The sequence below is a fragment of the Salvia miltiorrhiza genome, chromosome 4, assembly GCF_028751815.1.
Source record: "Salvia miltiorrhiza cultivar Shanhuang (shh) chromosome 4, IMPLAD_Smil_shh, whole genome shotgun sequence".
Lineage (NCBI taxonomy): Eukaryota > Viridiplantae > Streptophyta > Magnoliopsida > Lamiales > Lamiaceae > Salvia > Salvia miltiorrhiza.
In genome coordinates, this window is record NC_080390.1 from 27,457,845 (window position 1) to 27,477,234 (window position 19,390).

General features: G+C 37.5%; 2 long non-coding RNA genes across 2 annotated transcripts; one reads left to right on the forward strand and one right to left on the reverse strand.

Moving 5' to 3' along the window:
- Nucleotides 1–4,380: 4,380 nt before the first annotated feature.
- LOC131020079 (uncharacterized) lies at nucleotides 4,381–7,525 on the reverse strand. The gene is made up of 3 exons (XR_009100602.1): nucleotides 7,389–7,525; nucleotides 5,252–5,314; nucleotides 4,381–4,665 (listed from the first exon to the last, which is right to left on the reverse strand). It is a non-coding gene; the product is annotated as an uncharacterized LOC131020079 (long non-coding RNA).
- LOC131020080 (uncharacterized) lies at nucleotides 6,279–7,799 on the forward strand. Its single transcript, XR_009100603.1, has 2 exons — nucleotides 6,279–6,947; nucleotides 7,472–7,799. It is a non-coding gene; the product is annotated as an uncharacterized LOC131020080 (long non-coding RNA).
- The last annotated feature ends 11,591 nt before the right edge of the window (nucleotides 7,800–19,390 follow it).

The window sequence follows — 19,390 nt, forward strand, 5'->3', positions numbered from 1 at the left end:
ATCAATTAAACTCCTTCCTCGGACTGATACTCCAGAAGCTTAAAGGAAGCCACGCACTCCAAGTCAGCCGCATTAAATGCAGAGATTCAGAGGATCTTCCTTTCTCTGCAGAGCATTCCTTTTTTGAGATTACCTTTTCAGAGACGTCGTATCTCCTGTACATGAGTAGCCGTTTCTCACTAAACAAGGAACCTCGAAGATTGAAGCCTGAGCCAAGTTCGAATTTCTCTCCAACGGATGAATTCTTGAAGACCATCTCTGCCAATGGATCTATTCAAGACCTCTCCTATAAATAGAGCTCGAGGAACACTTCAATCTTCACTGATTCAAATACACAAGCTGAAACGCTGCCGAAATCGTCACTCAGCCAATCAAGCCATCCAAAAGTTTGAATCGAAGAAGAGAATCCCAAAGCCAAAATCAGTTTACTACTGATTACATATATTCTCTTAGAACCTTAGGCAAATATTGTATATCCAAAGCCTAAGTTATCTATACTATTATACTATAGGAAAGTTTTCTGCATGAAAAGTTCCCGCCAAAAACACATCTTCCATGCAAAAATTATTACTTTATTATAAATAATATTTTATTACTTATTACTTATATTAATTAACTTCATTTTCCCACCCACTTTTTCTGACATGCAGACACTAAAAAGGGCGCAGCGCATGCATGCTGCTTTAAACTGACTTTTCACCTTCGTCTTCACAACTCGATGCTTTTCCAATCAAATATAATGTCATAGTTGTAATATATAACCTTCATAATCTAAAAAAGATAAATGTGTCAGATTTGGGCATGCTGCCGATTGAAATGCCCCAAAATACCTGCCTGAATTTTTTAAATTCCAATACTAACAAATCATATATATAGAACATAAGGCATATACAATTTTTTTTCAGTAGCCTCTTGCATTCTACATTCAAATCCATAGTTGAAATCCTCCAGTTGGTAAGCAAATCTAATAGTTAAAAGTTGTTGCAGATTCATAATGTCATTGTTAGTGTAGTATTTTAAGAGATATAATGTTTATATATTACATTATAGCTGCTACATTTTCAATATCTAATAACTAAAAATGGTTGTAGATTCATTGTGTTCAAAAACACCGATGGTCGGAATGTGGTCACTCTTCAACGAGCTTCGCCCTTTAGATATGTCACATGCAGTTAAAGCGAGATTGATAAGATGTTATGGCATGCCTTCAACCAAAAATGATGAGCTAAATAGTTTTGAATGCATATTCCATGATATAGAGGTATGATTTATATATCAAAGTTTTATAAGATGTTATAGCATGCCTTCAACCAAAAATGATGAGCTAAATAGTTTTTAATGCTTATTTTGAGATTGGGACAGAATCCATAAGATCTATTATGTTCCTTGAAGTTAGTTTTTTACTGTTAAATTCTAATGATTATAAACAAACTTAAGATATTATCAAGAGATGATCATACCTATAAGTTTGCTGATATTGCAACAGGCCTCATTTTCAAAAATTGGTCATATAAGTCACACAGCTCTGGCTGCCGAGATGATGCTGGTCCGTCTACCGAGCTCTCTCTGCTCTGGCGCCGAGATGAGCTTTGTTCTGGCGCCGAGATGGGCTCTGCTCTGGCGCCCAGAGCAGAGCAGAGCTGGCACCGAGCTCTGTTTGCTCTGGCGCCGAGATGGGCTCTGCTTTGGCGCCCAGATGGGATCTGCTCTGGCATCGAGCTCTCTCTGCTCTGGCGCCCAGATGGGCTCTACTCTGGCGCTGAGATGGGCTCTGCTCTGGCGCCCAGAGCAGAGCAGAGCTGGCACCGAGCTCTCTCTGCTCTGGCACCCAGATGGGCTCTGCTCTGGCGCCCAGAGCAGAGCAGAGCTGGCACCGATCTCTCTTTGCTCTGGCGCCCAGATGGGCTCTGCTCTGGCGCCCAGATGGGATCTGCTCTGGCATCGAGCTCTCTCTGCTCTGGCACCGAGCTCTCTCTACTCTGGCGCCCAGATGGGCTCTGCTCTGGCGCTGAGATGGGCTCTGCTCTGGCGCCCAGAGTAGAGCAGAGCTGGCACCGAGCTCTCTCTGCTCTGGCGCCCAGATGGGCTCTGCTCTGTCGCCCAGATGGGATCTGCTCTGGCCCAGATGGGCTCTGCTCTGTCGCCCAGATGGGCTCTGCTCTGGCAGCTCTCTCTGCTCTGGCCCAGATGGGCTCTGCTCTGGCGCCCAGATGGGCTCTGCTCTGTCGCCCAGATGGCTTTGCTCTGGGCTCTACCAACTCATATGATTAATTAGTCGTTGGATATATACGAACAAATATTAGCAGTTAAGACTTAAGAGTATATTAAAATTCTTTAGTTGTGCTCTCTAAAAAAAATTACAGTTTTTTTTTTTCAAAACCCTCATGCATTATAATCCATTTTGATCCAAAGAGTTCAAATTCTCCAATTAGTAAGCAAATCTAATAACAAAAAATGGTTGCAGATTCATAATGTCATTGTCACTGTAGTATTTTAAGAAGGATAATGTTTATATTAAATTATAGTTGTTACAATAAGATTTTTTAAGCACTCCTAAACGTTTAAGAGAGCTTACACATGTTAAAATGTTCAAATTGCAGGGAACTAGGTACCATTTCACAGCACCAAAACTTATAGTATCTAAGTTCATCTCTAAGTTTCAAGAAGGAGGACTTTATGCTATACGTAACTTCGGTGTTACACATAATCAATCAAAGTTTAGAGTTACTTCGAATAAATATAAAGCAACTTTTTATGGAAACACGGAAGTGAGAGTTGAAGCTAATCCAACTTTTTCTAATATCATTTATGCATTCAAGTCATTTGATGATATTCAAGCCACTGAAAACATTGCAGATGCTCTTCCAATTGGTAATGATAAAATATTTTTATATTTTTTTTTCATATATTTGCATACACTACAAAATCTTAGTCCCATCAATGTGACATGTGCAGATGTTATAGGCAGAATTGCCTCCCGGCCTAATCCAACAAAACTGACAACTCGAGATGGTAAAGAAAAATAAATATTGGATCTTATTCTAGAAGATACCGAGTGAGTATTTATGTACATTTTTGTTGCTACTTCTTTATTATTAAAACTAAACTATTGTTGTTCTTACTATATTATATAATACTGGTTCAAAGGGGAAAGAGAATGTCTTGCACTTTGTGGGAGAATTATGTTGATATTTTCATGAAACAATATGAAGAACGTCAAATGGATGTCAACATTATTGTGTTACAGTTTTGCAGGCTAAGTATGTTTCAAGGTAAGTACAATGTTGACACTTAAAAATTTGAACTTAACTTTATTTTGTTTGAGTCAATAGCTTTACTTATTTAATTATTTTCAACTTGTGTAGTGACAATCATACTTCAATTTATGTTTCAAATATAATTTCTTTTATCAATTTTCATAAAATGTTCTTAGAGATAAATAACTTATTTTGAGATTGAAACAAATTCTGAGTTTTATTATGTACTCCCTGAAGTCAATTTTTTAGATATAAATAACAATAACAATTTCACAAGTTCTATTAAGAATACAATAATATAATTTCTTTATTAATTTTCAGAACATGTTTTTGAAGACAAATAACTATTTAATTATTTTCAACTTGTGTTGTGACAATCTTACTTTTGTTTATGTTTCAAATATAGTTTCTTTAATCAATTTTCAGAACATGTGTTTAGAGAAAAACACATCTAAAAACAAAGTGTGATTAAGAATATAATAATATAATTTCTTCCAGAGAAAACAGTTTCCAATCATATTAACTTATGCAATGACGATAAATAAAAGTCAAGGTCAATCATTGTCCCGCGTTGGATTATTTTTGAAAAAACCTATTTTTAGTCATGGCCAATTGTATGTAGCAGTTTCACATGTCACAAATCATAATGGTTTAAAAATTTTGATTTGTGAAAATGATGGTGACAACAAAAAAACTGCTACTACAAATGTTGTATACAAGGAAGTATTGCAAAATATATATTATTCTACTTTTGACTACTTTGTTCTATATATTTACGAAGAACAATACGTTTTAAATTTATTTGTCTATTATTTCTTCATTTATTTTAAGTTAAATTTACTTTTCTATTAATGATATAATCTTAAAATATAAGATTATATGCTTAAATATACATTTGAGTACTTTATACACTTTTAATGTATGAAATTCCCAAATACATCATTAACATATACTTATAAGATATATATACTGTAATAAGATACTATATGGCTCCTTAAATTTTAAAAATTATATATTATCAAATGGTAATACACGTATAGTATGACTATTTATTATATTTTAAATATATTAATGTCACGACCGGCCTTAATTAAGGATAATTAATCCGGGAAAACCATGACTGGGGAAGGGAAATTAAGAAGCGGGTTTAGAAAGGGGTGCATAAAAGAATACTCAAAGAGCTTGAATACGCGTGAAATATTCCTTAAAAAGGAAAAAGACATCGTTAGGGGCTTGGCTAAAACATTATCAGAGTTTGCAACGGAAGGTGTAACTAAAATAATCAGTGTTTACAGCGGAATGCATAACTGAGATACATGTATGAAGACATGTATCCTTTCTGAGCCTACTTTAAGTTCGACAAAAGCTCTACTCAGCAACAACACTTCATCGCCCATCACAGCTCAACCTGCACAAACATAAACATCGAAGGGCTAAGTACAAGAGTACTTAGTGGGCAGTTGCCAAGCATATAACATAACATCATTAACAATTTCACAACATCGCATAAGAGGCATAAGTTTCTTTCAAATCCTTTGCTCATTAAACATTTCCAAATTCATAAACAGCATGAGCGCATTCTTCATCATTAACAATCATAAACACGCATCGTGTCGTGGAGAAGGCCTTCCCCAACGAACACGGGCATCGCACCGTGAAGGGGAGCCTCCCTCAGCGGTCATGGCATCGTACTATTGAGGGAGGCCTCCCCCAATAGACGCTGTAACACTGGCATACTGGCATCGCGCCGCGAGAGAGGCCTCTCTCAGCGGACACGGGCATCGTACTGTTGAGGGAGGCCTCCCCCAACAGACGCAAGCATCAAATATAAACATAAACTTATCAGCGTAAAGCATTCAAGCGTAAATAAGCGTAATCAAGCGTAAATCATTTAGCGTAAAGCATAATAAAGCATACCACACTTGAAGATCCAATTTGCATTTTAAAGCATAACACATGCATAGCATTTTATTTACGCGTAAGAAATTGCCCACCTGATAGCAAAGTTTTGCTAAGGTACTCTAACTCCTTGTGTAGTTCTTACTCTCGCGCTTGACCTTAATCACGAGAATATAAAATAAGACATTGCCTCGAGGAAAATTCTTAATTAATGAGAAAGCGTAATTTAACTATGCATGAATCTGGTATGCATGATCTAATCTTTTGAGCGATAATCGGGAATTCTACTATTAATCCTTGTTAATAGATTTAACTAATTCTCGTCTAACGCGGTCGAATAAAGTTGTGATTCTTCCTTCCTTATCGGAATATTCTAGTCGTGAAATAAATCTCGCCTTTGTACTTGATTGAAAAAGGACTAACTCGGCTTTAAACGAGATGTGAGCTCGTGGAAACTATCGGGCTTTTCGATAGAAACATAATTACTAAACCTCAAATAATTAATAGGCTCAAAAGAGAGTAGCCAATTAATTAAATAAACCAGTGGCCTTAATGAAATAAACAGTAATGGCTTGCTTTAAAGTCTGAAGTCCAAAAACAATATTAAATAAACTGGGCGGCTCATTTACTGAATACGAATCGGCTCACCCACTGATAAATAATTGGACTCCATCAAAAATTGATACTGCTAGGCTTAGCTCAAAGGAGTAACTTCAGCTCAAGCTTTAAAAGAATTAAAGCCCAACTTAAAAAGTCTTCGACCCAAAACAATTAAAATAGGGGTCCAAATAATAATTAATGTGGACTGAAAAGAATTAATCTTAGCCCAGAAAGGCAATTTAATCGGCCCAAATGATGAATTAAACTGGCCCAACGAAATATAAATGGGACTAGAATAATAGCCCATCATAAAATATGCATCAGCCCAACTCCTTAATTAAATCGAGCCCAATAGAATTAATAAGAAGGGCCAATTAAATAAAAGACTGGCCCAATTCGAATTTAATTGTGAAAGCCCAAACAATTAAAATTGGAAGCCCAATCTCTAAAAAAAACAAGCTCAAAATTCGGCCCAAATAATTAAAATAAAAATCAAGCCCACTCTCTCTCTCTTCTCAAAACTCTCGTCCTCTCTCTCTTCAAGGAGCCGATGCTCTCTTCTTCTCAAGATCGGCGCTCGGCCACCTCTCAAATCCGGCCGGCTTTCTCTTCCTCGGCTGTTCAGCGGCCGTCTGCTATCACCGGCGTCAGCCTTCCACGCGTCTAACCCAACGCCGCCCTTTCTCTTCATCGCAGATCCCTAATCGTCAAACCCAGGTCGCTGCTGTGGCCGCATCCTCGTCTGAAATCCGCCGGGCTGCTGTCGTCTGGGAGCGGCGCTGCTTCGCCTGGAGTCGCCGCCGGCTGGAGTTGCTGCTGTTCGTCCGGTGGTCAGTGCCGACTGCTGCTGTTTCGCCGGAGTCGCGGCCTGCTGGACTTCGTCTGCCGCTGCTCTGTGAACCGGCGGGAGTCGCCGTTGGCGTCGCGCTGCCTTTGCCCTAAAATTGGCAAGGCTGTTGCTCGACGCTCCGCCTCCTCTATTGGGAACTACCGCCTCCCTGTAACGTCGTTGGAAGCTGCTCCGTACTCGAGCCCCTGCTCTTCTTCCTCAGAAATCAGCCGTCGCCGCCACTGAAGAATCGGCGAGGTCTCCGTGCTCCCCTCATTGTTTTCGTCCGGCAGGTAGCAAGCCAGAGGCTGCCACCGCCACCGCCAAGGGGCAGTCGCCCTCCTCCTCGTTTATTGAAACAGGTACAATCCCTTTCCCGCAAAAGCTAAGTTCGATCCCCAATTTTTGTGTAAAAGGAATTCTTGTGGTATCTAATACTCTATGAATCCCATAAGTGTTATTGCTATTTTCTTTTCTGAAACAGTGAGATGTAATACTCTTGATCTCTCTATATATATACATATCGGTTATGCTAGAGATTAAAACTAGGCACTGTGATTTGCTAATGTATCAAGAATTTTCCTTGCTTGCCTCGTGTGATAAGAAAATATAGCATAAACTGATTTCGATTGCTAAGTCCCTGTGTGCATATATATATACTCGTTTCCTGTTTAAGCTTCTAGTTGCTAAGGTGAATGATGTTAACAAGATTCATGTTGATATCCATGTTCTATGCTTAGGTATTATGACAGTGTATGTGGCTTGAATAAATTGAGAAAATAAACTGAGATAGTAGTATATACCTGTAATTGTTTGTTGTTGATGGCTGTTGTTGTTGATTTGTATGAGATGAACTGAAATAAGGTTGCTACTTTAACAAATACAGGTGAGTAAAGAATGAATGGAGGTAGGTTGCTGCTGAATTGTTTGCTTGAAGGAGTGTTGGCTAGTAGCCTTAAAGAATCGAGATGGTGGAGGTGGTTTGAATAGGTGGGGAGCAATAGGTAGTGGGGTGGCAGCACACTTATTTTGCTTTCCACTAACTTTATGGACATTTCTTATCTCTCTTCTTTAATTGTTGTGCCAACTAGAGTGAGTGGCAGTAAGGTGGCCACGTAAATTCAACCTTGTAATATACTATATGATTTTCCCCAAGCTGGGAAGTAGACTGTATTCGTGAACTATAATAATATACTGGCTTCTATTCTCTATCATCGCATTTCTGTATCTTGCTTGATATCTTTTTCCTTGCCTGCTAACTTGATAAACTGTAATATAACTTAAATTAAATCCGTAGATTTAATCTGCGTTGCAGTCGGAATAATTTCTCGACTTCTAGTAGCACTAATAAAATATAACTGCTTCTGTTTTTCGATTAATAAATAACATGACTTTGCTAAGTCAGTTATAACTTGGAAATAATAATTATTGAATGGCTCAATAATCCTCGTCGCGTTTTTCTCATACGTTATAAAAGTATAAAGCTAAAATAATAACTCCGTTTCTGATAAAAAAAATCAGGACCATAAACTGGATTCATTTATAAAAATTGCATTTACTAATTTTAATCATAATTAAAAGAGCGGGCTACTACAATTAAAATATTGACAATATAACTATAAAAAAAATTAAATTCCGTGCATCGCACGGGCGTAACACTAGTTGATTACAGAGAGCCTATTCTCTGTGGTCTAGTTGGCAGTTTTTCGAACCTCCTTTCAACTGACCGAAAAGAGTGTTTGAGCCGAGAGGAGTTCATGCCAGTGTTCTGACTCCAAGAGATCTTAGCAGTCGTAGGAAAGAGAGTGTTGTGTCTTAACGAGCTAAGAGTGTTTGAGAAATCCAACCTAGTGTGTTGGTACTGAAAATCTGATTTTCAGTTGTAAGGTTTGCTGTGCACCCGTAAGCACAAGCCCCGAGTGTTTGTCAGTTTGATCAACTGACCGTGGACGTAGGAATTGGATTCCGAACCACGTAAAAATCCCTTTGTCGTTTATCACTTTCAGTCTTTACTTTCTTATCTGTGCACAAACTCTTTGATAACTGAAACTGATTAATTGCAAAGTGAAACTAAATCTTGACAACATGTTTAATCACAAAGGCTATTTCAAAAGTAAAGTTTTCCACTGCCAGTGTTATTTGTCTGACTGATTTATCCTTGGATAGTCAGGATGATTTATAACACTCCTCTGTTTTACAAACTTGACCGAAGCCTATCGCATATCAGTTAAAGTCTTGAACTTAACTGATATCTCTTTACTGAAGAGAGATTCAGTATCAGTCATCAACTTTTGGAAACAAAGTTTTCCTTAACTCTTTCACTGTCAAAAGGCTGTTGTTGGTTTGCTTTTGTAAAAATAGCCTATAGGTGTATTCCCCTCCCCCCATACACCCAGACCTTCCGGGACCTAACAATTTCTCCATCCAGAATTCTACAGACCTTGATTAAATTGGGATCTGTTTGGATATCCTTGAGCAGAATAAACTTCAGCTTGTCCTTCTGCCATGTATTATCCCATTCTGTTACACTCATTAATTCCATGGCTAAAATCACCACAGATTCCACAGCCTTCTGTATTCTGCTCTCTCACAGGAGGATTTTCTGCCTTGCTCATCTTTAGTCGCTGCACCTCCCTCATTATCTCGGCCGTCTGCTTTTGCAGCTCGTCAGTCGGTTCTACAGCATTTGCCTCAACCCGTTTTCCACGAATCAACTTCTGTTGGGAGCTTTCTGCTAAAGTCTGGAAAATCTGATTGAGCTCTACATATAGTGGTGCCGCCGGTTTAGGAACCGCCGGTTCCGGGCCCGAACCGGCGGTTCAGGGTCCGGAATCCGGCGAACCTGAACCGGCCCGGATGATATTAAAAGGGCCGGTTTTTTGACCCTGAACCGGCGGTTCTGGTCCGGGCCGAGAACCGGCGGTTTAAGGGCCGAAAACCGGCGGTTCCGGGCTTTTTCGTTTTTTCGTTTTTTTTTTAATTTATTTTTGTATTCTTTTTTATGAAATTAAATGATTTGTGATGAAATTTCAAAATTCTAATTCAACTTAAATCTTAAAATATATAATATAAATGACTTGTGTAGAAAATTTAATGATTGTGATGAAATTAAATGATTTATGTCATATTTTTTTTCTTTTTATGCAATTAAATGATTTATGTCATATTTTAAAATTAAATGACTTGTGTTGAAAATTTATATTTTATGAAATTAAATGATTGTGAATTTGTGAAGAAATTTCTAAATTTTAATTCAACTTTAAATAAAAATTATAAACATGTGTTGAAATCGAAAATATAAACATGTAATAGTTTTTATGTCATATTTTTAAATTAAATGACTTGTGTTGAAAATGTATATTTTATGAAATTAAATGATTTGTGATGAAATTTCCAAATTTTAATTCAACTTACAATATAAAATATAAACATGTGTTGAAATCGAAAATATAAACATGTAATAGTTTTTATGTCATATTTTTAAATTAAATGACTTGTGTTGAAAATGTATATTTTATGAAATTAAATGATTTGTGATGAAATTTCCAAATTTTAATTCAACTTACAATATAAAATATAAACATGTGTTGAAATCGAAAATATAAACATGTAATATCTTTTATGTCATATTTTTAAATTAAATGACTTGTTGAAAATTTATATTTTATAAACATGACAATTAATATATTTTTTACATAATATTTTGTTATGTCATCTTAATTCTTTAGTAATGTCATCTTAATTCTTTAGTAATGCTTGTGCTTTTTTTATTATTATTATTAAATGACTTGTGTTGAAAATTGAAATACAATAAAAGTACAATAATTCTAACACATTGAGTCATTGACAATCAAAATAATGCATAAAACTTGAATTTATTCTATGTATACAAAAAATATTATAAGGATACAAATTACAATCTTAAAAATTGAATAAGTAAACAAACTAACACTAACTAAATAACTAATTCATTACAAGTTTACAATAAATTCCGAAAGAGAGTTGTCTAACAGGGGGGAAAAAAATTAAAAAAATTAAGGGCTTGAGCTCAATTTTAATATAAATATTAAAATTGAGTGGCCTACGTATCTTCATTGAATAATGAAGAATCAAAGCCCACGTAGTTCTTTTACCTTAACTTACCTAATCATAGTCCTCGCCGGGCTCGGATCGTTCGGACTCGGTGAATTCATCGTTTGGGCTCTCGTCGGCTTGATCCCATTCATTCTCTTGTTGGCGCAACTCGGCTTTGGACCAATCATCTAGCAACATGGTGGCCTCCATGTTTCGAGGATCCATGGTGCTTCTTCTTTCGTCCAAGACAAGCCCACCAACGCTAAATGCTTGCTCGACGGAGACCGTGGAGGCCGGGACCGCGAATAACTCCTTGGCCATGGTGGCGAGTATGGGATATTCCCTCTCGTGGGAGGACCACCATCTCAAGACGTCAAATTGTATACCACCTACAGGCTTGAAAGCAAATGTACTAGACAAATATATATCTAGCTCGTTAGTAGTATAGCTCCTTTGTGTATTCATAAATGAATAAGCGGCTTGAGCCCATTCGTTTTGATCAAAACTACTTCCTAAGGTGGAGGAGCCATATTGACCTTGTGAACTAGAAGTGCCACTTGAAGAGTATGAGGGGTTTGCAAGAATATATTTTTGTTCGTAGTCATTAAACAAAATTCTAAGTGTGTTATCTATTCTATGTTTAATATCATCTAAGTTGGGAAGGTACCATTCTAGCATTTCATTGTTTCCTAATCTTGACTCATAGATTTCTCTAAAGGCACCATAATAAATTTCTAATAGACGATAAACACCACCAATTTTCATAGAAGGATCTAAAATCTTAGCAATTAAAAAAACATCGGGAATTTCAAGAAAATATTTAAGCCACTTAATGATCATTTGATATGATACATCCTTCAAATCGTTTCTTTTATAACAATCATTTAAAGCAATACCAATAAACATGCAATGTTCTAAAACTTTAATACTAGTACAATAATAAACACCGGATAAATCCGTGGTAGCATTTTGAAAAACCTTTAAAAGTTGAAATAAACTACCACATTGTTTCCAATAAGCGGCAATAAAAGCAAGTTAGCCTCGGGAGTTACTCTAAAAAAATCACATAGATGCTCAATATGTTCCATGGTAGATGCAAGCATGCCAAATGTTGAATTCCAACGTGTAGAAATATCTTTAACAAAATTTGTATATCGAATTTTTTTGTGCCGACAATATTTTTGCCATTTTTTGCCAATAGCGGCTTTTCTATGCAACATATTAACGGCTTGTCTAATGGGATCAACAGCATTATTAATAAGAGTATAAGCATCTTGTACACATCTATTTAAAATATGACAAATACAACGAGCATGAAAATACCTACCTTCAAAAGAGGGTGCGCACGCGGCTTGTAACTCGGGAATGGAGGCGGTGTTGGCGGATGCATTATCAAATCCAACCGAAAATATATTGTTTAAAATGCGATACTCATTTAACACAGAAACAATCAATTGAGCAATATTAGTAGCATTATGTGTTTCATTGAAATCTCTAAATGCAATTAAACGTTTTTGAATTAACCAACATTCGTCAACCCAATGACAAGTAATACCCATATAAGAATATCTTTGGAAAAAATCACTCCATATGTCGGAACATATAGAAAAATTTTGCTTTAAATTCTTAAAATGTTTTCGTAAATCACGTTTTCTTTCTTCAGCTTGTCACCTAATATTTTTGCACATAGAAGTTCGACCAATTTTTTTGGCGGCCGGATTATAAGCATTTTTCATAGTATGTTCAAAAGTAAATTTATCGGCATGCATAAAAGGCAAATGCTCCATTGAAACATAACGAGCCATGTAATCTCGAGCATTTTGTTGGTCATATTTCCATAAAACATTACCTTGTTCATTACCTTGTCATTCGAAAGCTTCGGGATGTAGTTGAGTTTGAGTTGTATGGATTCCAAACTCGACAGTGTGTTGCGCTGTCATGTGCCTTATGAGGGTGCCATAACCCCCTCCCGCTTTCCATTGATAAGTAGCGTTGCAATAGTTGCAATAGGCAATGAACCTCTCGGGAGCATTTGGAGCATCATTTGGATGTGGTGGAGCGGGTTCCCTCCTAAAATGTTTTATGAAAATGTTAGAAGAAAGTGTTTTACTCTTACCCTTACCCTTACCTCTAGTGGGAGGGATTTCCTCCTCAACGTTGTGACGTGCTTGGTCGGCTTCCTCCTCCGCCTCTTGTTGTCGAACTCTACGTGCATATTCTTCATCCTCCGCTTCTTGAAGTTGTCTAGCATATGCTTCATCGGCAGCCTCCCGGCGTGCGCCGAATGGTCCTCGTTCAACTGGAAATTTCACCCTTCTCCTAGAGGATGATGATGGTACTTGAACATTTTGAGTAAACTCGGGAGAAGTGGGAGTGCTATCAATATCTTCTTCGTGGTCGACATTGATAGACTTGCCACGGTTACCACGACCATGAGACATGATAACAAATAAACAAGTAGAGAAGAGAATATAGATAATAGAGGTTAGAGAATAATAAGCAAGAACAATAAAGTAAATGAGCAAGTGAGTGTAGTGATAGTGTAATTGAAATATATAATATAGTATAGTATAGTATAGTATAGTATTTAGTACTTAATAGTAGTACTAGTAGTAATATAATGTAAAGCAAGAACAATAAATTAAAGGAGCAAGTAAGTGTAGTGATAGTGTAATTGAAATATATAGTATAGTATTTAGTACTTAATAGTAGTACTAGTAATAATATAATGTAAAACAAGAACAATAAATTAAAGGAGCAAGTGAGTGTAGTGATAGTGTAATTGAAATATATAGTATAGTATAGTATAGTATTTAGTACTTAATAGTAGTACTAGTAGTCATATAATGTAAAGCAAGAACAATAAAGTAAAGCAATTGAATAAGCAAGAGAATAGCTAAAGAATTATAGAGCAAGAGCAATAGCACATAAAGAATGGAGGAGAATTAGAAGTAGAAGAGAGGAGAGTGTAGAATTGTTAATACAATGGAGTGATTTTGAAGGTGGAAGAAGGGGGGCATTTATAGATAAAATTGGGTGGGGGAAAATGTGAATTAGATAAAATTATGTGGGGAAAAGTATAATTATAATGTTGAAAAAATAAAATAAAAAACAAAAGCAAACATTTGAATTTTGAATTAAAGTGCATGTATGGATTGGAATTGGGAATGGCCGGTCAAGGGCTAGGCAGCCTAGGCCTGCCGCGCTACCCCCTGCTGCCCCCCCTGCCGCATAGCCGCATGCCAGCCAGCCCACCAGCAGCCTGCTCTCCTCGGTTTCAGCGCCTGAACCGGCGGTTCTGGGCCTAACCGGCGGGCCGGACCGGCGGTTCAGGTTTGGGGGAAATTCGAACCTTAACCGGCCCGGATAACTGGCGGTTCGGCCCTGAACCGGCCCATCGGTCAACGGTCCGCGGGCCGGTTCAGGGTCGAACCGCCGGTTCCGGGCGGCCCTTGGCAGCACTATCTGCATATGTCTTCCTGGCTATATTCCCTTCTGCAGTATTGTCCACCATGAATTGAGCAGTCTGAACCAATCCATCATAGAAAAATTGGCTCAACATCACATGAGGCAACTGATGTTGGGGGCATTGCCTGAGTACCTCCTGAAATCTCTTCCACGCCTCATGAAAAGGCTCATCCGCTCCTTGGATGAAATTCATAATCGGGTACGAATTTCCTGCGTCTTGTGATTGGGATAATACTTAAGCATGAATTTTTGACAGGCTTCTCCCCAAGTATTAATGGAATTCGGCGGCAGAGATAATAACCAGTTCCTTGCTCTATCATTCAATGCATACTGGAAGCATTTAAGCTTCAGCTGATCTTCTATGATTTCCAGCAGCGGAAAGGTTTGCACTTGGGTGCAGAAATCTCGGACAAACTTCAAGGCATCTTCATTAGGTAGCCCATAGAAGAGTGGAAGCGAGTTTGAATTAGTGGGCTTCAGACTATAATTTCTTACGGTAGTAGGAAGAACTATAGGTGAACTCATGGCCTCAATGATAGGCCGAGCAAAATCTCCCATGTACTGCAGATTAACCATCGTTTCTTCTTCTTTTGCGACGGACTCTTCAGAACGGTCAGAGTCAGATTCTGCAGTGTCCTCCAGATTGGTATCTGAATAAAAACTTTATGTTCCTTCACGAACTTTTTCCACAGAACTGTTTGAACTGGATTCAGACTCCTCCCTGCGGTTTGGAAATAAATCCTTGCTGCAATTTCGTCTAAACACACCACGATTAATGTTGTCCAAAGGAAGCGCCAATTTTCTTTTCAGACTACGGCGTCCCTGCATGCACAAGACTAACAAACGGATCAAACGCACCGGAGGGAGAAAATAACTGAATCAAAAGAAAAAAAATAAAATAAACACAGAAAACAAAGCAACATAATAAAATGCCTAAAGCCTTCCCCGGCAACGGCGCCAAAATTTGACTAAACTCAAAACACTTAATGAATTGACTCGCAATCGTACGAGGTCAATTGCAGTGGAATAAGCTAACCCAAGTCATCTCTCAAGGAAGGCTAAACAGGGTGTTCTCTCATGTTGCACACAAATAACGTAAAATGAACCTAAACACTCTAATCAAATTTTTTAAGGCTGACTCTCTCGCTTTTATCTAATGCGTAATTGAAATAAAGCATGTAAATTATCTAGGCAAGAAATAAAGTATGTAAAATTATCTAGGCAAGCACTAGCAAAGGGTGAATGTGAGCGTGCCCTAGCAAATGAAAAGTCTGCTCTTTTTATACTCCGAAAAGTGAAATACGCCTTATTATTTTAATTACTGAAATTAGACACGTGGCATATTTTCATTGGAGCAAAATATTGAGCTTGAAGTGAGGAGCTCGGTCGCTGAGGCATGCTGCTCAGCTGAGGGATGTGCGCGGCTATGCAAGGGCGCTCGGTCGATAGGTATCCCCCTCGGGCGCTGGGGTGTGAATAAGTGCGTGCGAGTGGTGGGCGCTCGGGTGCGAAGTAGTGCGCTCGCCCGCTGGGCGAGGTGGAAGCCAGTGGGCGCTGGCTTGATGGACTCGGCCGCTTGGCCAAACGCTCGGGCGATGAGTTGCGAGGTGTGTGGAGCTGCGCGGCCGATGGGGGCAGGCCTCGGTCGATGGGGAGAAGGGAAAGGGCGCGCGGGGCGCGATACTCCTCGACCGAGGCGGTGTGCGATTTTTCAAGCCTTTATTTATTTCCATTAAAATCTTAATTACCCCTTATTTCTTCAATTCCCTGCAAATGTAGTTCACACGTCATAAATACTTATGAATAAACTAAAATGTGAATCAAAATTACAATCACAATACTCCCAAAATACGAACAAAAAGGCATAAAACATCCCACATTAAAAAATAGATGAAAGAATGAGAGAATTGTGTTATATAAAGGAGGAGAGAAAACAATCTACATGCAATTAAATAATTCAATTTTTTGAATATTATATATCATGTAATTAAATTTTAATTGTAATATTAATTTTAATATATTTCATTAATTATAAAAAATAATTTAAAATATACTGAATATAATATTATTCAGGGCGATTCGGGGTGGGGATCTATATATCCGGCTCCGTCCCAAATTCGATTCGGATTTAATTTTTCATACCCGTCCCCGGCCGACCCGCAAAATATTGGCCCCATGCTCGTCCCATTAGGGTCGGGTACCCGCGGGTATAATAGTCATCCTTATTAGGAGGAAGCTCCTGAAACATTGCTCACAATAAAGTTCAAGCTGAAAGGGATTAAAGCTCAAACATCCGAAAGCTATCATACATACTGAAGTTGGCATCCAAATTTATCCTCGGTCTAATACCCAAACTGGTTAATGCTCTAATTTATAACTCATCTGATAAGTCAGCTCAACAATCAAATAGAAGCTCAGTCTGACCATAATCTGATAATCTTTAAATACTCCATTCATCCCATCATTTAGTATCCATATTTCCTTTTTTGGATGTCCCACATTTTTGTATTCATTTTTATTTTTAGTAAAAGTAGGTGGGACCCTTACTCCATTTTAATTATTTTAACACTCACCTAAAAGATGATACCTTTCTTGTTTCAACCACTTTATTAAAACTCGTGTCACTCTTAATTGGATACTAAAAGTTAGGACGAATGGAGTACTTGTTATTTTCAACTTTACTTAATGGCTTATGCTTACTCTCGCTATCAACATGTTCTTTTTGTGTGAACTGTTTTTGCTTTGATGTCTTAGCGAGTCCAGCTATATTTTGTTTGTTTCACTATTACTCTGATTTGTATATGTTGTTCCGTCTTGTAAAGATTTTAGATATTTTGCTCTGATATAGTGTTTAGACTTAGTGGTTTTGGCATCATCAAAAATGGGGAAATTGTTGAAAAAAATTATAAAATTTTGATTTAAATACAAAAACCTTTAGCCTTATGATCTATGCAATAGTTGTATCTTGTAGACTGCAACTCACCTCTTAGGGAGTGTGCATTTTGTGTTTACAGATTGCAGCCTGAAGAGCCAGACTGAAGGTTTAGCTGAACAACTTACTAGAGTCAGCCTCCAAAAGTGAAAAAGTGATAAAGATTTCACTAAGTATAGAACCCGAGCTGATGGAAGAATCAAATTACTCAAACTGACACTCACCAAGAATTCCTTATGCCATGTCACCCCTAAAGTCAAGAAATATAAAATGAAGTCAACGAGAAGACTACCGAGTCGCTGTAAATTTAAAATCTCTCAAGCACTGAAGCTTTCAACCTTACTTTCAAAGCACTCAGCGTATTTCGAAGAAGAGAACCAACCAAGTGTGTATAAGCTTTCATCTGGAAGTGTACGATATGTTCTTCCAGTGTTTGCATATGAACATTCCCTTAGTCTGGGCGATCTTTATCTTTGTATTCTCACCCTAGATCCGAGCAAACTATCTTCAAACCGATATTCTTATTATAACAGTATGCTCACATTTGGAAACCCTATCTTTAACCCTTGCACCGTCTATAAAAAGTTAGGTGTTAGAGTTAGAAGGAAATCAACAAGTAAGCTATGTGTCGTAGCTTTACCTTATCTTGAACCCTTACACTATGTGTAATTGAAATTGCAACAGTGGAAATTGCATTTAATTGTCACGGCCACGTAATCCGTGGATCAGTCTAACACAAATGACTGATCAAGCTGAATTTGTAGCTATAAAATCAAGGAATCAAAAGTTAAGGGATTGTCCAGTAAACTAGGACTATGGACGTAGAAGTTTTCTTCGAATTAGATTGTGTCATTTACTTAAGCTTTTATATTTTATATTTTTGTTTGCTATTCTGTCTCACTGCTGAGCATACTGACTACAAAATCACTAACATAAGCATAAAAATTGATTATCGTATTTCATCAATTGACTAAAGTCACTGATCATAAACTGAACACTGATAAACTGAAAAGTTAAACTTAAAAAAATTTCTCAAGCGAGTTAAAACCTACCACCACTTTTCGCACACGCTTCAGTTATAAGTCAAACTGACCCTCTTACGAGTAGTCAGTAGTATTGCAAACTGACACTCATTTAGAGCGGGATTTATTTGGACTTCAGTCAGCTAACTTTAGTGTGTTGATATGTGTCACCCAACCGACTCATTGTCGAAGCCCGTGGTCAAGACCTCGGACAAAATGATATTTGTATTTCATATGCCCTGCAATCAAGATTAGTTATTGATCACTATTTTATTAGCGACAAAAACTGCAACTAAACAGTGTAATTGTAGCACGAAAACAATAAGCAGAGTATCGTATCCACAGGGATTGATAAGCGAAATAACTCTAAGTACTACCAATTTAAACTATCACAGTAGACAGACAAACAAAATAGAAAGTAATGAATTAAGATAAAAAACTGAGCAAATAAGAATCAAATAATAAAACTACTGATCCTAGGGAAGTAAATTCATTAACCAAATTCACATAATAACCTATTAATCCTAATTACCAGTTTAATCTAGCTATGATGAGAGATCACACAATTAATCAATTACTCTCGCTAGAGCAGCAACGATCGTAGATTAGTAAATTATCTATCTCCGTCAGGTCTCAAGAATATCTACTAACTCCCAAAAGCGCCTAGGAATAGCTCCCTATGATCCACCTATCTCCACCAGGTCTCAAGGTTCAGATCATATCACACATTCCTGAATCCGCTAAATAGTTATGTCCGCTGGGTCTCAAACCGAATAGAGAGTTGAAAAATATGAAAAGATGAAGAAGAAGGTTGAAAAGAGGTAAAGAGACGTGTCTAATAGGTCAGGAAAAGAACATATATATATAGGCACATGAGATAAATACAGTGTAGAACTCGAAAATACTGATAAAATCTCAAAATCCCGAAAATTCGAAAATTCCCGTCGGACACTATTTATTGCTGCGCGCGACTTTCTTGTTTCGACCATATCTTTCTCGTTCGAACTCGAATTTGCAAACTGTTTGAGCCTACGAACTCGTATCGAGACGAACTACAACTTTCATTAAGACCACCGGTCCAAATTCAGACTACATATTTATGTAAAATTCATCAAAATACGAGCAAGTATCATATTTTACAAGATAAAATAATCATCAAACACTCAATTCCCTATAAAATTAACATCATAAGAACATTAAAACCATGGAAAAAAATGAGTATTATCAGTTATTGACAAGTATAGGTTCGAACCCACACGGAGCCGTTATATCTCAGTACTCGTTATCACAAAGTTGATGGTTGCTCTTT